This window comes from Pleurodeles waltl, chromosome 7 (genome assembly GCF_031143425.1).
Source record: "Pleurodeles waltl isolate 20211129_DDA chromosome 7, aPleWal1.hap1.20221129, whole genome shotgun sequence".
NCBI lineage: Eukaryota > Metazoa > Chordata > Amphibia > Caudata > Salamandridae > Pleurodeles > Pleurodeles waltl.
This window is the reverse complement of record NC_090446.1, coordinates 889,176,856-889,196,658: the sequence shown is the minus strand read 5'-3', so window position 1 is coordinate 889,196,658 and position 19,803 is coordinate 889,176,856. Positions and strand designations below refer to the sequence as shown.

Here is a 19,803-nt window from a genome sequence, read left to right as displayed (position 1 = left end):
ACACCCTGCTGAGGATTGCGTGACTGTTGCCCAGTGCCATTCGACAACGAGGTGAATTTAAGTGTTCAAACTAGTGCTTAATTTGTGCCGGTGGGGGGCGCCGGTACTCATTTTTGAGGGCCAGACTTATTTTTCTGCCTCAAGCTTTTCTGCGAGTAATACACATATGGGACAGACAGCGTAAAAGAAAAACAAACAAAAAAAGTCTCAAACGGAGCAGGCAGAAAGCTGCAAGAGTGATCTGAAGGGGCAGTGAGTCGCTGTAAATGGATTAAAGGGGCCCGAGATGGCTTTAGGATTATCTGCCTCAGTAGTCCGTGCTTGCACATTTAAAAGCAGCAGCCCCGTGTTTCATAGGAGACCTTTGGGAACCGGCATGTTTTTATTTACAAATGAAGCACTGGTTAAAACACATCTCGCAACACCCCTATGCGTCATGGTTGAAAAGACATGCAATCATTTCTTCATCCGATTGACGGGCTCGGAGTTAAATACGTTATTTATTGTGTGGGATTTATTAAACTAGTTGATACTCTGCATGTGGTAAGCAAGTCCCTGCTCACACTCATGAAGAGCTTTAATTTTATGCAACTAGATTATCAAGTTTTCAGAATAGGTTTTGAAGTCTCGTCTACCATACCCCCCAGCTCTGCATTTTTTAAATATATTTAGTTCTGACAGTCACCATTGATTCGCCGATTTCCAACCTTTGTTTTCGACAGACTCACAGATGGCCTCTTACACGTAAAAAATAAATACATTAATAATGAAGCATTACAGGATTGTCAGCAATTGCGTCAGAGGACATAGGTCACCACGGTCATTTGGCTTAGGTACGGAATTGAATGCGAAGCACACCTATTCCAATCATCTTGTTTACACAAATAGCAAGAACACACCTAGTGGGGTAGCTATAAGAACGCTTAACCTGTTTCTAAGATCTGAGTATTGAAACTTAGAGCATTTACACCATATGTGGGTTTTTTCACATTTTGTTTTCATATCACGATGGAAGAAGACTTCATTAGGTTTTGTTACAAATGCTAGTCAATTAATCAAATGTATTTGTACAAAGAAACACAGACAAAGACGGTATGCCACCAGATGTCTCTCTTCTAAAGAGAAATACAACATTTTTTTCCAGAAATTGACTCCAGAACTGTTCCTTAAGACCCATCTTCTTGCATCTGGATGGCTGTAATTATGCCTGGGTGAAATTTCAATTACCGACTTAATTAGTGTAATTTCAGGATTTTCTTTAAGCTTGCTACGTGAAATTTCCAAGTTGTGTCATTTCGTTTATTTATATACCCTTGGCTGTAACAATTTAACGGGAAACATGGCATTGCTGTAGCACACTTGAAAAACACCATTTGAAGGGTTGTTTTTGTGGTGCCTTGTTCAAATGTACCCTTGCTCCAAAAATGTTCAAGGGGACACATTTCCCACCAAAATATAGCACAAAATGAAAGATTTTCATTTTGCATATTTGCGTGAGATCTTCTAAAAACTTTGCATAATTACACAAAAGCAAATTACACAAATTTCAGGCACCCTTCGTGTTAATGCCCTATGCCATTGCATCCCAATGGTCAGATTGGCCTATAGGACACTCACACAGTGCCTGAAAGATCAGTTAGTGGGCAGTTTTTTGGCTGTTTATAGCCCGGTTTTCTGGCCATTCTTAACTGTTGATTACCCTTATATGAAAACAAATATTGCTGCAGGAAGCTCAAATTCATGAAATCTTCACATCCTTGCAAAACCCTTACACAGTGTGTCTTTGCAACAGCAGTCTTCAACCTTTTTAATGCCGTGCTTCCACAGTGAAACAAAAAAATCATCAGGGCCCAATTATTTTATTGAATTTGCAACGTTTAAATATATTGCTGTTATGTTCTGTTACTGTTTTAAAAATGCAATCAAATACTTGGTGCCAAACATACTATTCTGGTCAGCAAGTCTGACTAACATGTAAACGTCGCTACATTGTGATTATTAGAAGTGGGGGTTTAAAGACTATTTGGACTCGTTCCCCTTTTGACACACTCCCAGCTTGGATACAACTGACAAAACATGTAAGTGATGGCCCATTATGGAGCGGTTTACTGCTGCTAATTTTGGCACCTTAAAACAAAGTCCTGTTATTAGCATGATGCTTCTCTTGGCCACAGCCTGCCACCCCCCCACCACCCCACCCCCGGGATCACTCTAGACCCGATTATGGGGGCCCGCCCCCCATTTTGAAGACCCCTTCTTTACAAGTTCAAAACTGCCCCAATTTGCAAACAGGCCAATTTTTTGCCATCTAATTGACTAATGGGGGGCATTTTAATTTTGGTGTTGAGGCCTGTCTTCTTTCCCTGTCTGTTCCTGCTCCCGAACCCCACACTGTCACCCCTTTGGTGCATCCACTAGTCTTCAGCACGTCATTCAGGGTCTGAAAAAATATAATTACAATGCCCCCATGCTGATGAACTCTTTTGGCAACCCTGCACCACCTTCAAAACCAGCTGCATCATTTACAAAGCTATCATAACCAGCATCCTCACTCATCTAATGATAAACTCACCATCTCTGTTGGACCTCAGAACACCACAGCCAGGACACCATCAAATAGGAGGCGAAGAGATATAAAAAAAGAAAGAAAAAAAAAAAACGTTCTATTTATGGACCCAGGATGTGAAAAAACATCCCAGTATCCATCAGGACAACCCCAACACTGCTCTGAATTAAGGAGTTGGAGAATCACCTCTTAAAGACCACTACATCACAGTGCATTAACCATCTTCAACCCAACTCCAACCCCTCTTACTAGTTGACTTTATGCTTGTATTTGACCATGTACAGTGTTCCGCTACCATTTGGCTAGCATGGAAACAAATTAATCTGCAGCTAGTTAGCTCAATGAGCTAATGTTACAATTTCATACAACTATACACTTTCAGAAGCAAACTTGCATGGGATACGGATCTCCAACTTTTTCTGGAATAAAAGCGACTTATGATCAATGAAAATCATCCTGCGTTACTAATGTTAGCAGTTTTGTAATGAGGGCCACTTGGGACAAGATTACATCAATGGCCATCCTATGAATGTTTACTGATAATGATCACCACAGTGAATCAGGCAAGGTTGCCAGGCAGTAATGTGAATAAAAAAGCTTTGTCAATATGGTATGCATCTACATGGGTAATGCACAGCAGTCATAGCTTGAAAGTCCCTGCCACCAAGTAATAATGTTGGAAATAAGTCTCTCTAGCACCACATGATTTAAAACTCAACTATCAGCTTTTGATATAGTTTTGAAATCCAACTAATTTGCTCCAAATCTCAGCTTGAGTTCTGAAAATACATACATTTTCATCTCACAACACCTTTCAATTTTTCCCTAAGTACAGATCAAGTTACTCAAGCAAAACCTTCTATTTTAATAGGCTGAGTTGCACAAAGGAAATGTACTTACAGGTATTTGGACAGCTACCAGTAACTCACAAGCTATGTATAGGAAAACCCCAGACATGGGAGAATTAACACAATGGTGGATATCAGATAATGTTGATGGTGTTGCATAGGTAGGGATAATGTGGAAAACATTTCTGACATATGTAAAGGCAATCTCAAGATTTGTTGGGGCATGACAGGCCTAAAAGCAAGAAACAGACAGGGCCTGTAAGATGAAAACAATGGCTGGAACAGACTTAGAAGTAAAAGAGAGCAATGCAGACACAGATGATCCGGAGACCATGCTGAGCCAGTGGGCAACAATCAGTCAAGAGATAGACAGAATGAGGAGGCAGACAGCTCTGTGGTGGTCGTACATGGAATGAATCAGGCCAGATTAGCTGCTATATCAATAAATCATATTAGAGCTCCTGAATGAAAAAGTCGATAGAGAAGTTGTGGGTAGATCACTGGCCAATGAAGATCGCATACTGCATTTCTATTTTTACCAGGCACCTTTATTTTAATAGACTGATTTCCAAGTCCTAGATATCACTAAGATGGGTAGAGTCAAGTCAAAAGTCCACAAATCAGCAAGTTATTATGAAAGTCCAGGCCCAAATGACTCCATGCAAAGTTGGTTCAACTGACCAGGGCAAACATTACACTTGCAGCACAGAATGGTGAATCAAGTATTAGCAAACACATTGTGTCTCGGCTTTGACAGATTTGCTTTGCCAATTCTGCTTTCCAACGATGCAGAGCACCAGCAAAAACAGACACAACGATGCAACAGCTATTGCTAGTCTCATCATTCTAGGTCTGTTCATGCGTCAGAATCATTATGCATCTGCATATCTACAGAATGTAGCAGTTGCCATTTTTTAAACCAATCGAAGATGACAGATGTTACATGGATTGTTAAGTAGTAACAAACATTTGCAATGCAGTAGCTCTTGCCTTTGCTTGAGTTAGAGCTAATGGCATTGTAAATTCATAATTGAACTTTTCTTGTGTCATAAATTGGTCAATCCTGTCTCATAATTCAGTATTTTCGTGAAATATAATTCCATTGGACCTGCATATAACTAAAGCACTTCCATTTACCTTCTTCCTTTATTGACAGCCGAAAATGAAAATGTTGCCAATTAGCATCCTAACTTAAATGTGCCATGCTAATTCCAATAGAATACCAGTTTCACTACCCCATCATCAGAGAGGCTAACACAATTCCCCCCAAAAAAGTCACAAGACAGCCGTAGAGGAGTAACAAGAGAAATAAACTAGAAGGATCACCCAAACGGATCAAGAGTGTTGAAACAGTCTTAGTGCAATAAGGATGTTCAGTTGGCTTGAATCATGGTCATGTTTGCAAAAAGGCGAGATTAATAAAAACATACTATCATGTAAATCCAATAAAAATCTTTACCAGAAATAAACCTTTGGCATTAGACTGTAATGCTCAAAATCGCACCTAGATGAGGACACCACAATGAAATTAGCATTTGTAAGAAACATGGTCATGTAACCATATGGTTAGCCCCTAGAGGGCATAACCACATGAAAAGAAAATGGCAGAAAATAATGTACTGTAGCCATATATTTAGCCCCTAGAGGGCATAGCACATTACACATTTTTAGAGCTGGCAGGCCTACTACAATGACATTACAAACAAGGCCTTTAAAACACAAACTGCTCTCAGCTGTAAAACAAAAGTAACGATCATAAGAGGGCTTAAAAAGACTCTGCATGTTGGGAGGGCTTATTATTTTGGGGTCCCAACTAACCTAGTGTTGGGACCTAGAGATGATGTAGACAGAAAGAGTATGTTGTGCCGAGTGTTTTAAAGGTGGTCCCATTGTCATAGGATCACCACTGAGTGAGTTATGAGCAAAAATGGCTTCTAAAAGTAATAGCCTGCAAAGCATTATGGGATGAGTTTTCTGAGTGCAGTGAATATTGTAGTATCGGCTCACCTGCTGTGTTGGGAGAGCTGCTTTGGGGATTTCAGTGTTTTTTACCTAAACCATTTATCAATTACACTTGCTTTGGTGAAAGCTATGGAGTGTGAAGGGGAGAGCCAAAAGAAATGGCTGATTAAGTAGCAGTGTGAACACTGTGACCAGCGCTTCAATACAGCTGATGGAGTTTGCTTTGTTCTGCGCTGTTCACACTTAGCGCCACGGCCGCTATGAAGCATGAAAGCAAGAGACAAAAGAAAAAAAATTGTTCACTCACGCTGAAGTATATCCGCAATTGTGCAAAAATCCATGTAACAGGTTCAGTCTGGAAGGCAGTAACAAAACCACCCCAAGGCAGGACAAACGTAAAGTATTTACCAATGACATCAAGGGATTTTTTTAAAAGGCAAGCCCACAAATGAGAGAAAGTGATGGGTGTGGTTAAAAGCCCACAGTATACTTACAACAGGTCGAAAAGAGCTTGCACACAACCTAAAAATGATCTTTTTCTGTATTATGGTAATTCTGTAAAAAAAAAAAAAAATATATATATATATATATATATATATATACATACATACACACATATACATACACACACATTTCTCATACTTACTCTTACATAAAGTTTTAATATTTGTCATGCTACTTTAGTCCAGGAACACCCTACATGATCCACATCTGTACACTTTGCTTTTACTTCTGATTCACATCACCCCCATTGAGTAAGGCAGTCTTTGCTGAATTGCATCTGGCTGATCAAATACATTTTGAGTCTACTTAACCATAAGTGCTACTACTCCTTTGGGGTTTGTCTGCAAATTAATATGTGATTTGCCACTATCACGACAGAGGCACCCATTCATTGGTGTTTGGCAGTGGAGTGGCTAATGCTGGAATGTTTTAAACTCTGCCAGAACCCCCGCAGCCCAGGAAGAGTTAAATACCTGCCGAACGGGACATTGCGAAATGTAAAGATGCATGATACCAAGTTATCGTCTTCAAACAGGAACGAAAGAGGATCACTCCTATGGAGTAATTAATGTGATCAAAAGCTGGCGTATCATAACAGGATTCTCCATCTGGCCACTGTGGCTTAAAGAACTACTCAAGTGAAAATGTATGCACGGATGCCGTTATCGGAACAAGTCCAGAACTGTTCAGTACACACTTTGATGATGATATGCTGGCTACAGAATCCATGGAGGTGGAGTGGCTAGTGTTCACCATCTATGGTCAATTATCCAATGGCAGTGATTTAGTCCTCTTAAAAGTGCATGTCATGTGACTTCTGGTGCACATCACCGCCATTAAGGGAGTCAGACTTCGCTGAAACACGCCTGCCTGATCAAATACATTTTGAGTCTACTTACCCGTGAGAGTTCCGCTCCTTTGGGATTTGTCTTCAAATTAATATGTGATTTGCCACTATCACGACAGAGGCAGCCATTCAATGGTGTTTGGCAGTGGAGTGGCTAAACCCCTGCAGCCCAGGAAGAGTTAAATGCCTGTCAAAATGGGACATTATGAAATGTAAAGATGCGCGTTACCAAGTTGGCATCTTCAGAACGTTTATATTCAGGAGCAAATGAGGTAACAATGGTGGTGGTAGCAAGAAGGAAGGAGGGTCATTCCTGTATAATTAATGGGATCAAAAGCCGGCATATCATAATTGGAATCTCTGTGGTTTAAAGAACTACTAAAGGGAAAATGTACGATGCCATCATCAGAACAAGTCAAGAACTGTTTTGTACATACTTTGATGACACTATGGTAGCTACAGAATCCATGGAGGTGGACTGGCAAGTGCTCCCCATCCATTGTATCCAATGGAGTATTTTAGTTCTCGAAAACGTGCATGTCATGTGACTACTGGTGCACATCACCACCATTGTTTCAACGTCCCTTTTTTTAACCTCACCAGTCCTTTTTCTGGGTTCCTTCCTTATGTTTTGGACCCTTGCCCTTCAAGGAGGCCTCCTCCCCTCACACCTGTTTTTCGGCAGAGTTACAGTAACAGAGTGGGAAAGTTGTTTCAATAGTATTCAAATTATTGCAACAATACAGCCATTATTTTAACTGGGAGAAATTTAAAGTGCAGACATAGTCAAAGTACTTTGCTCAGACCATACTATCTTGCTCTATGAACATCAGGCTTAAGGTCAATTACCTTGGAGTCAATAAAATACTACTAAAACAGCTCCAAGTAGTACAGAATGCTACAGAGCACCTTCTGCTCCATCCAGCAGAGGTGATTAGCTCTGCCACCTTATTAACTTATCTCCACTGGCTGCCTGTGGAAAAACGGGTGCATTTCAAAGCACTGCGTTTCATGTTTAAATGCCTCCACAACAGCGCCCCCTCCTACCCGGGCATGGAAGTTGCTTACTACACGCAACAACGGACCCTTAGAACAAGTTGTCAGCACCTTGCCATTGTTCCCAGAGCAAAGAGGACCCGGCAAGGTAGACGTGTATTGCGTACTCTGGGACCCAAATTATGGAACTCTCAAGCGTTACATCTAAGAAACTGTAATTCCTTGGTGGAATTCAGGAAGTTGCCGAAAACTTGGCTGTTCCCTTTGTCTTAATTTGGAAAACTTGTTGCTGAACACTGTACTCTCTGGCGAGCACTGGGAAACCCATTAGGTAGCTATGCGCTTTATAAGATGGGTAATCAATCAATCATTCAATTAAGCTGGCCATGGGGGCATCTGGTAACGCGCAAGTTGCTTATCCTTCAGTAACTCACAATGATTTTCAATTATCCGGATTACCTCTCAGTACAGAAAGTTGGAGATCACTGCTGTATTATCGGAGTTTGGGCTGCAACATGTTTGGGCACCCACAGGTCGCTCAATATACAAAGAGTAGAGATTTGAAGGATATGTTTCTTACCACTAGCACGGTGTGCAGATCTTTGAGAGAGAGGGATGAGAATCTGTTTATTTAGGCTACAGACGTCTCTGGTTGCTGTGTCCTGGGGTCTGTGTTGTTTGCTAATTAGCTTTCTACAGGGTCCTAAGTAAAGTGTGTCTGCAGTTTGGAATTATTTTGACCACAGTTCATTTAAATTGGAACAGCCTGAAAATTGCACATACTGACGTTTTTTTAAACAACATTCATTTTAGTTGTTTATATAAAAACTAGCTCCTCTGTATAGCAACTGAAATGTAAATAGCTCAGAAATATCGACATCAAACTAAATGCGGCATGCATGAAGAAACTCCTCGAGTCCAATAATGCTAAAAAATAGTGCAAATGTTGGTGTGAAAGTTTTAACAGGGGTCAGCAATTATACATAATCTAGTCGTGCTCAGAGCAAGGTAAATCCTAATCTGCAGGCATAAAGGATATATGGCAAGCAGTTCTCATAAAATAAAATTTGTTATGAACCTTAAGCTTCCCAACCTACACCTGTGTCCCCTCTCCTTACTCGTAGAGTACATGCTGGCACAATAGCTTTCCAGCCCCCCTAGTACATGCACTACTAGGCCAGCCAGTCTAGGTTATCTTTGCATCATGGGACTCGAAATCCTGTTTTTAAATGGGATAAAGAAGAATAAAAGATCCAGACTTGAATGACAAAAATTTTGACTAGTTGATCTACTCGTGCATGAACCTGGGAAACCTGAGAGCTCTGTAGATTAGGACAGCTGCCACTCGAGCAAAGAGGCCGAATAGACAAGGTTTGGAATAGACTTTAGGGAAAGAGAGCATCCAGGAATGCAGGAATGCTGCAGTCGCTTCATTGACATCCACACACCAGTGTGCAGCTCTGCTGGGACCTGGAAATAGGTGCACACCGCACTGGCTAGGACAGGAGAGAGTGCAGGCACCCGCCTGTGGCAGCCCTGGTAATAGTTTGCATCGCCTGCACCTCTACACACCGGTGGGTGCTCATCTGCAAACTCCGCTGGGCCCTGTCTCAAGGAACTCTAGGAGCTACAGACATCAGAGAGGTGCACATTGGGTCCCTTGCTCTCGCCATTTCCAGGAGCAGCAGACCCTTGCAAAGGGGACAGAACGAGCTAGGCGTGGTTTGTGGAAATGTTTCTGAGGCTGGGAGGGCTAGGAAGTAGTTTGGAACACATGATCTTGGTCTGTGTGTGTGCACCTTCTCACACTCTATTTGTTTGAAGTGACTCTCACTTTACATAGGATTTCTTATGTTTTTACTCAAATATAAACCGGATCCCTTCTTTCACTTTGAAGAGGCCATAGTGGCATACGTGCTACACAAGACCCCACGTGGGAGATGCACATTGCCCCTTCTCCCACCCCCCACTTTTCCAACTGTTCAATTCCATGCCCTTGAGAAGCTCTGCTGAAACGATGTTCAGAGCCACGTGCAATATTCGATTTTGCTGTCTGGGCACTTGACATAGCGCTAATGCTTCGAGGTAATTTGTTGGAACCTGGCACCCTCTTGTGGCCATTTGTGACGACACTGTAAGGCAGTTGTACATGATTGCTGCATACAGCAGGTTTCATGGATTACCGGCACTATTCTTAAGCAGCAAATACACTTTAGCAGCAATAGGAACGACATGAGAGCACCAAGAACTGCGAGAATCCACACTTCACCGGCTTCCACCAAGTGGCAGGAATGCCGAAGGACAATTAGATTGGCTGCATATATTGTTTACGGGATGCAAGAGGGAACTGTTCAAATCACGACTAATGAGAAATAGAAAATAAATTATCACGATTGTTTTTCCTACCGCATCATTTCAGAGAATTTGGCCGCCATATTTTGATTTCCTAGAAACAAAGGTCAGTGGCAAAGCGCTTCTACTTAGAGGTGTTTTCCGTCCAAACGTCGAAGGCCAGGACCTCACTGAAGCTCACCAGCCCTTCATCCTAGCACGGAATTTACAAAGATGTGCTGCCCGGGGACTGGCAGCGAGTGCTAGTAAGGTTTTTTCTTCGGGCTGTAGCACAGACGCATCTCCTCTGCATCGAGGCAGGCTCGTCTTAAGACACAAGGGTCGTAGGCCCCTGAAATAGGACAAATAGATGTTTCACGTACACGCAGTGGCGAGAAATGAAGGGGGCACCAGCCTCCTGCCCCGCCCAGGGCAGGTGCGTGTCCCGGAGCAGGAACAAGGCAGCCTTCTGATCATTACACATGCAGAAGCCGCCAAGCCGCACCGCGGCTCCCGCCACCTTTGCCCCCCGTGTCGAATCCTTTTCCGCCTGGCACAGGACCAGCTGGCGGCACGGCTGTCACCGGCGGCTGCGGAGATTCTTCAAACTCGGCGTAAAATGGAGGCAGCCCATGCTACACGTACAAAGAGCGAAAAAGAGAAAATACAAAGCATCTGTGCTGGACCTTGGCAGAGGGAAGCGGCAAGGAGATCCAGAGAAACAAAAAAGTTTTAAGGAAAGTTAAGATTTTCGTTAGCTGTTGAGATGTGGCATGGAAGGTTTAACAATGTTATTCTAATCACACCCCTGACACCATATACTCTGAAGGTGTCTTGGAACCCCCCAGCGGAGCGGATACGCAAACACTTAGACAAGGGACTTGCCTTAACCATTTCTCAAAAAGATTGCCCGCTAAGTGGGCAGCCCAACTACTGGGAAAAAGTGCATTTGCACATTTACTTTTCTAGTTTATCAGTATGTAATCTGGGTGCCTTCCCTTCATACACCAACGTCAAAATGTATACAAACATTTTTGGAAGTAGCTATCCATGTTTAAAAAGTGAATTTGAGAACTTCCAAGGTTTTGCATGGTCTGTGAAATTTGTATGGCCTTCAAAGCCAGCCCCCTTTTACTACCCAAAAGGAAAATCCACCATTTGAACGGATTTCCCCATTGCCCTTAGCACACCCTAGAGCCCTAAAGTGATCTTAATGCAATATAATCCACACTAAGCGTGTTCACGGCAAAGCGTACAGGGGTGTTGACTGGGTCAAGGAACTAGAAACTAGACAGCTGAGCTAGCCAGATGTTCAGGCTTGAATATGATCTCTCTGGGGTAGACAGTGAGTGCATAAATCATGGGCCATATACGAGACCTGAGACACCATTGCGTGATTCACCAAAATGAAGGAAGAGGTGCCTTGCTATTGTTTGGGACTAGAGAAACATAGCAAGTCACATGACTTTCTCACAGCATGCACCATGAAATGCTGAGACAGAAAGAACAGCCTCCTGAGAAGTGCAGATTGCTGAAACAAACCCTAAAGCCATCCTCATGGAAATTGTTCTAGGAAGGGCAGCAGGTATACCAAGCCACCAATGACTCAAAGGGGAGAACGGGTAAATGAGGATGAATTGCAATCCCGAATCAGGAGTTGATGAAAACAAAAGCTAAGACTCTTTAGGAGTGACAAAGTACAAAGGCCACCCAGACAAGGTTTTAGATTATAACCAATAGAGTCTACCCAGTTCTTAATTTGTAAATACAAACGTGCCAGTGACCAAAACTCTCCTTTTAAACATGCGGCTGCTGCAGTTAATGTGCGAGCAAGGAATACAGAGGCAGCATAATCCTGAAGCCATCTCGGGCCTCTTCAATCCATTTAAAACCACTCCCTGGCCCTTTAGCTCACTCTTGCAGCTTTCTGCTTTCTCTCGTGACGCTTTTTCGTTTTTATCTTCCTCCATTTTTCCCAAATATGTCTTTTGCTCACAGCAAATGCTTGAGGCAGAAGAATAAGCGCTGGCCTTCAAAAATAAGTGCCAGTGCTCAGCACCGGAAACAACAAGCACAAATTAAGCACTGAGTCTACCTTATGACTGCCATGTTCTTCTAAAGCTCCAATATGATCTCCTATAACACAGACAGGAGAAGCGTGCAAACAGTGCAATCCCTGGAAATGACTCTGCCATTCGAGGAGGCCAGGTTGCCTGATGTGGTGCAAGTATTCATATGGGTGATTACATGAGCCCCCCACTCCAGGTACACATTTCCTGTAAACAAGAGGTGTGTGCAAACTCCTTTTCTAATAAAACCAACTGAAATATCCCCCGTTTTAACTTGCTTTTGTGGACTAATGGATTCACACTTAAATAATGGCAATAAATCCACTTCTATGTTATCATTTAGGCCAAAATGCTACAAACATAATTATTACTTGTATTCACAGCACTACAACATCATTGAAACCCTCATGACCTTAGGTACCACAGCCTACAGCACCACCATGAGACCGGGAGTTAAACACTGACCAAATTCTGTGTTACTTGATAACTCAGTGTGGCTAAGTCTCACATTTGTCAAAACTGGGTGGAGTGCTTAGAAACCGAATGTACACCACTCTCAAGCGCTCCATAAAGAACGTACAGTTAGAGAAGTAATGCCACAGACATCTCACATCTGTTAAGCACCCGGTATGCTAATTCCTCCAGAAAAATATAATGCAGTAACATTTTAGAGATGCTTTGATTTAGCACGAATGAGAAATTTAAAGGAAAATTGTCTGGGCTGAATACGGCTAAATATCTTTAAAACTACCAAACTGTGCAACCCACGAACCACTCAATCCACTGACAAAAATCAGATGTTTCAGGAATAAAAATGTAATTCTAGCATCAATGATTTACTAGATGGATGAAAGAATTTTATCTGATTGTGGCTCAAACCACGACCCTATACATCTCCACAATGGGAAAACCGTGGGTTATTGTATAGACTTGAAGGTACCTCAATAACACACTGCAAAAAACAAAGCACAGAGCAAGAGATCAGGGAATGTTCTGGAATCACATGCACTAATAATCATGGCTGGCCAGACCGCAGGCAACAAAACAAAAACAAGCATTTGCAATGCAATAGGTCTTGCATATCCAGAACAAGTTGTCATCTTTTGATGACAACGCCTACCAGCAAAAACAAAAGAAAACATGCATGGAACCTGAGAAAAGATGACTTGGCAAAATAAAATAAAAAAAAGTTAGCTTTAAAAAATAAAACTTTGCAATTGTATTTGTCCTGCTGTGCATGTTTTTGCCAGTCACAAGCCTTCGGTTTGCGGGGAACTGGAAGTTAAAAAGAACAAATAGTACCTCGATCACTACGGGAGCAGCGGACAGACCCTAATTAAGTTGAATCAATTAGTGCTTGAACCCTGCTCCACACAGAGGAACTGAAATGATGAGAGGCATGCCTTGACGAATTACGAGGCTGTAAAGAAGAGTGCCACGCAACCCAACAAATGGCGAGCGACAGGCGGGCTCCAAAGCAACCGTGACACACGCACTTGCGCATGCACTCCCAGGCTCAACCCTAATAACATGTAACTACCAGGTAATAGTGTATCTGGGAGGTGTGAAAATAACAGGGAACGCGCAAAACCCTGACCTGCCCTCATGCCAGAGCAGTGAGACATTCAACAGCGCTCGGCTCCGGCTGATACCAAGCTCTGTGTGTGGAAGGAAAGGAAATGGCGGTGACTAACTCCCGTGTCAACCCAGTTAGGTATGACATGCTGCCATAAAAACAAACACAAAATTCTCATGTTTTACAGTTTTGCAAAAGTTGACAGGGATGGTATTGGGGCAAAATAAAAGTTACTTTGCACTCACTAATTGAAAAATTGCTAGATCAGCTTTAGCATGATTTCGGGCACTTTAGAATACTGAAATATGGTAAAAATATTAAGGGTTCGCTGCTAGCACAGCTCCTGCTGCGTTTTGGCAATGTTAGCTCCCCTTCATACTCATCGGTACTTTATTGACGTCACACTGATGAAAGGACGGTCCTCGGATTCGAACCTGCGCCTGCAGCATGCTCAGGAGAGAGCACACAAGTGTCCCAGCACGGGGTTGGGAGCAGGTGAAGAGCGGGGAGGGAGGAAGAGGGAAAGCACCTGACAGAGTTATCTTTGTTCCGTGCCTTTGCCTGAGGAGTTGGGCGGGGAGCAGCATTCCACGAAACTGATTTTTTTGTGATTTTTTTTTCCGCTCTGTTCCCGTTTCCCTTTGGTGGCCCTCTTCCCCGTGACAGGTATCTTGGCAGGCGCCAGTGAACCTCCTCAGCCAGACACCATAACCAAATACAGCCAGCGCCCCTCTCCTCTCAGGGTTGTTCTGGCCTCCCCCAAAGCACATTCCAGGCCCCTGAAACACTTTCAAAAGGAGATTCAGACGGAGCCTTCTGAAAACAACCACTCTCTGCCCGATATCGAGTCTGCATAGGCCCTGGAGGTTGCAGACTCCATACTAAATGCTTGTGTGTGATAAAATTAGTGCGCAGAGATTGAGCCGACTGAATAATTCTTTGAAATATTCCTTTCGCTCGAAGTGAACATACTGTAATCATAAAACGTCATGGCAGTTTAAATAGAGATGAGGTCCCTAATTATTGTCAACTGTGGTTATTGACGCTTATGTGAATGAACCACGCAGCACCTAGATTAAGTCTGTATAAAAATTAGCCGAATGAAACAGGAAATATCAGTCCTATAGTAAAGTACATAGCCTAGAATTGAGATATATGATAATGTTCCTTCCATCAGTCGTGTTTGTTATTTCACTCTTAAAAACATCCAGACTGTATTTACCAGTTTACCTAGAGTTTCATTACATCACATGAATCTCCCTGTCACGACCTATAAAATGACACTGTGTCGGGTAACGATAAAGTAATGGGCTCCGTACTCCACGGTTGTCTCCAATAGAAAAGCTTTCCGGAGCTTTGCATTGACGGTGCAGAGCAACTCGGCTTGATTGAGAGCGGCCTGGCCTGTCAGACATTACAAGTCGATTACCGAAGTTACATGGAAAGCCAAGCACTGGGCAGTGTCTCTGCGTCCCCTTCCTCGGTGCATTCACTAGTCATGAGTGGCCCTACGTCCGAGGCTGGGGCTCTGTGTGCCAAACGGCCAGAGATGAGCCCTCTCCACTCTGCTGGACCATGAAAAGCAACGACGTCCATGGTGGAGGGGCAGCTCCAATTGACCAGAGGGAGAGGGGGAGGACCGGGGGGAGGGGTATAGAGGTCGACCAGGAGTAATGAACTGGAGTAAGACTTGAATTTGAAGGAGTATGGAGGGATTGGTCAATGTCGACATTGTGATTCAAAGGCCTGCACGTGGGAGCAAAAATGTAAACCGAGGCTATGGTCAGAAAGTAGGTTGTAAATAAGTTTTAATTTCAGACCAAGGAACATGAACGAAAAGTATGGCTGAGGAGGCCTCGAGAGCATGAAAGTGCACTCAGGGTGTGGTGAATGAAGACTCGCGGTCTTAAATGCGCAGCAAGGGACAGAAATCGGGTGTGAAAGGCAAAAGGGAATCCAATGGGTTGGGGATCCATAGATGAGAGGGGCGCAGAGATGAGAACCCTGGATTTAGTAGGGACAATAAAGAAGCAACAAGGAGCCATAAAACACTGGAAGTATGGGACAAACTTTGATAATGAAGTCACCATGCCTTGCTTCTAACAAGAGCAACACGAACCACCTGTGTGGTGCACTTTTTCGTTTCCATAACTAGGGCCAGTTCTGGTGACACCGGTGCATTTCTCTGATGTCATAAAGCATAATGGTTTTGATGTTTAAACTACTCAGTTACTTGCCTCTAGCCCTGAAATCTGGCTCTGGGAGCAGGCACTGATGTGATAACTCAACTCTAATAACTTATTACACCTAAGCATTTGTGGCATTTTATTTTTTTACAGATTATTACTCTACTGTAATAAGGAAATGAGGCATGGGATTTATACAGGGTTTTTATGCTACAGCGTACTATGAAATAAATAAGTAAAAATGAAGAAATCAACTTGCTCATCGTTGATTAGTAATAGCCAGCAAGATAATGCCCTAATAATGAAATTATTTTTCCAAGTGTTTAACTCAACTAGATTGAGCATAGTATTAAACAAGTCTGAAAAGGCAGCAACAGCTACGCATTCGAAAAGATTAGGAAGCCAACATTAATTCGGACGTTAAAGAGTGATTTTTGAATATTGTGGACTAAGTTACTGCAGGAATATTCCCGCTCAGCACCCGGTCACCTTGGCCATCCTTGGGACACTTGGCTGCAGAAAGAAGGTGGCCCACCGGATATGCTAAACTTCATCACGCCAAGGTCGGAAACTTTGCCAGCTTTTCGAAGAAGAGGGGTCTTCTAACTTTGTGGGGAAGCTTTAATTTTGGAACTTTCCTACTAAAAAGAGTAAAGAAATGACATGGTCTGGAAGAGAAAGAATAAAGCAGTGGTAGCAGCAACGAGGTGTGGGGGGTAGGGAGGCGGGGTTCCTGTCCCTAAAACGTATCTGCTGGCTGTCAAAATCTCAAAGCGTTTAAGCATAAATAAAAAACAGATCTCCTGGCAAATCTCTGGATACAGCGCAACACTTTGGAAACGCAGGGCTTCCGAGCCGCGTTGGGACTGTCTGCATTTGACGATCTCGGCGTTCACCACTGAGGTGGCCTCTTGGCAGCAGTCAAGGCAGGGAGGTGGGGGGTGCCAGAGGCAAAGAGGACCAGAAACATGTTTAGGAAGAGAGGAGCAGCGCCTAGAAGGCCTTAAAGAGGAGTTAACTGCAATGCTTTCAAAACACAGAGAAATTCAGCAAAAATGTATAGATATTACGACCAACCACCTCTTAGAAAGAGAAAGACCAAACCTACACCCAAAGTCGAAAGCCCATTGCAATAACACCATGTGAAATACTTTCAGTGTAAGAAGAAACAACACGTCTCCGCAGGATGACGACAAGACTTGAATGATCTCCCAGCAGAAACCAGCGTGGGAAAACATGAGTGCCTCCTCCTGCATGCAGCGAGGACCAAGGGCCGATGCATTTACCTAAAACAGGCTAGAAGAACAGCTGATGCTCAACTCCCTAGGGTCTTCGACGTGAAAAATGCGCTCATACATTTACGTGAACAACTTTTTTATTTTCGCATTACACGGCCAATCTACCTCGAACTCGGGAATTTAAAGCTACACACAAAAACCGTAACAGCCAGTGCACCGGACCCCTCAGATGTGGTAGCAGCATTTGTAACGCGTGACCCGCGGCCTACCAACGTTTTACGCAGCAGCATTACCACGCTCGGCTACAGACAGTACTTCTCTTCTACATAATCCGCAAAGCTAATAAGGCGCAGGTGGTGGGGGGCGGGGAGGTTCAAAGGAGACATGCAGCAGGGAGAGGAGCTGCCCGGCCCTTCAAGGCCAGCAGCGGGCACGCCGACGTGCCCGGGCTCAGCAGGAGTCACAAACCCTGACCTCTTGGATGTGGCAACGTGAAAGGGCAGCTCCACAGAAGTTGGGGGTGAGCCCCGCACAGTCCGGGGGGTTGGGGGGAGCTTTATGCTATAACAGGAAGCCGCGCACACTTGCCCCCTTCATTCACACAGGTTAGAAATGCAAAACAGGGCCTTTTGTCTGGGGTTTTCCATCTTCAAGGGTGCCTTTGTTTGCCCTGCCACCCGCCGCAGCCTCCTGCTGGAGCTTAAATGGCCCTGTCACCACCGGCTCAACTGCAGTTAATCACAGACAAGGCCTCGGCAGCAGCTCGCCCGCTCCGACACTGTCTGCCTTCAGACACCGGGTGCAGAGAGGCTGGCAGAGCTGGGGCTAGCTAAGGACAGGGCGAGACGAGCTGGGGCACCGAGCGCTGTGATGGGGCAGAGGGGCAGACCTGGAGCTGGCAGGGTGGGCACCAAGAGGCTGCGACTGAAAGACACGGGCAGAGAGAGTGGACCTATGTAGCACAAATCTGAGGATGGCACCGAATGCCAAGGCGAGGCAGGCTGGGACGGCAGGGGTGCGCACTAGGTGGATGTGGAGGTCCAGAACGGGGCGGATACAGAGATAACCAAGGGAGAGATAATGCTGGGGGGGGGGGGGGGAGGAGGGGGAGGGAGAAGAAGAGTTCCGGGTACAATGGGGCCTTATTAGGCTGGCAGGACAGCAGAGGCCGGGAAGCTGGGAGCAGCGAATCCAGAAAGTGGGTGGTGGGGAAGAGGAGCGCCAGAGCAGGCCTGACAAGAGGCACGATTGTGGAGAGGGGTGTGGCTGCCTGGGTTCACTCACCTTTAGCCACTCACTGCCCGAGTTTGCAGTTACTTGGGGAGTTGGGTGTGGCCCAGGGGTGACCGAACCTGGCATATTACGTATCCTCGAGCGCCAGGGTCCTCCGGTAATCAGACCGGAGCTCTTTGCTGCCCAGCGCCTGTTGTGGGCGGAGGTCTGTATTGCACCACACAGGGAAAGCTATGCCTAGTGGCGTAACTAAACTGGAAGTCCTCTTTCCCCTCACCCCTCCGGAGTCACTCATGCAAGGTATTTTTCTAAGGGCTCCAATGGAGCTTCTTTTTTTTTTTTGTGGAGGGGTGCCCGCGGGGGCCTTTTTTACGCCTCTGCAGGCTAAGCCACTCTCGAAGAGGCATCTCAATCTGAACCACACGCACACAGGAGAAGAAAACACAAACCTCGCCACAGTGTAGCAGAATCACAAAACACAATAGCAAACGCCCCGCGAGCCAAACAAAGCCCGGCAACATTCCCACATACCTCCAAACAATAAATCATGCGGGCGACGCATTCTAAAACGACGAAAAAAAAATAATTCTACACGGCCCGCAGTTAAACCTCAAAGCGGGGGCGTTCCGTGTGCAAGCAGGGCTAGGGAGGGTCGGGATGTCCTCAGAAACAGCCAGTCGGGGCAACAGTGCGGAGTGGGGGCCGGAAGATAAACTTGACACACAGGGCACAGTGGAGCTGGACATCTAAACAAACCAGGCTCTGGCCCCATCTCATACCTCCGCCGCCGCCCTAAGCAGAGTCTATCTGTCTACCTTGCCTGCGCCTACCCCCGCCCCTGCTGCCTGAGTATTCTGTTATTTCCTTCAGTACTTGCCATTTAGGCATCTAGGGTAGGCTTCCCACAGGGTCCTAGTGATCGGTCCCAAGAAATGAGTCAAGCCAAGCCTTTCCCATGCCCTCCATCTTCCCCAGTCCCTGCATTACTCCCTATCACACGCTCTTCTGTTTTCCTGACCCTACTCACATTTGAGGTGACCTTGAAGTGGAATAAAGTAATCTACCAGAAAACTGGCACAACACACTCTGTAAGAGCACCCAGTGTATATAGTCTGCTTACTTCTCACTGGCACTTGCCTCAAAGCCCCCTACCTGGTCTCCAGTTGTTCTCGTAGCCTTACTTGTCTTGCTTGGCACAGGCTTCATGCAATCTCTTGCCTCCAATAGAAGACCCCCAAGTGAAAACTTCACACGTTAGCTGTGCAATCAGAACAATACAAACACAGATAGGAAGGAGTAGCAAGCATGTTTATATACCGCACGTAAATTCATTCGTGGGTTGGATGTCAAGTCACAGGAGAAGAAAAACTGGAAATGTTGCAGGATTAGCCAGGAAGAAGTAATCTCCACGGCATGCTGATACTCTCCACCCGTTTCTCTAGGTGGC

General features: G+C 44.6%; 1 protein-coding gene across 2 annotated transcripts in view; it reads right to left on the bottom strand.

Annotated features, from left to right (window-relative positions):
• The window catches only part of PCDH1 (protocadherin 1), a 249,210-nt gene that overhangs the window by 210,036 nt on the left and 19,371 nt on the right, over window positions 1–19,803 (bottom strand). The window lies entirely within an intron of this gene.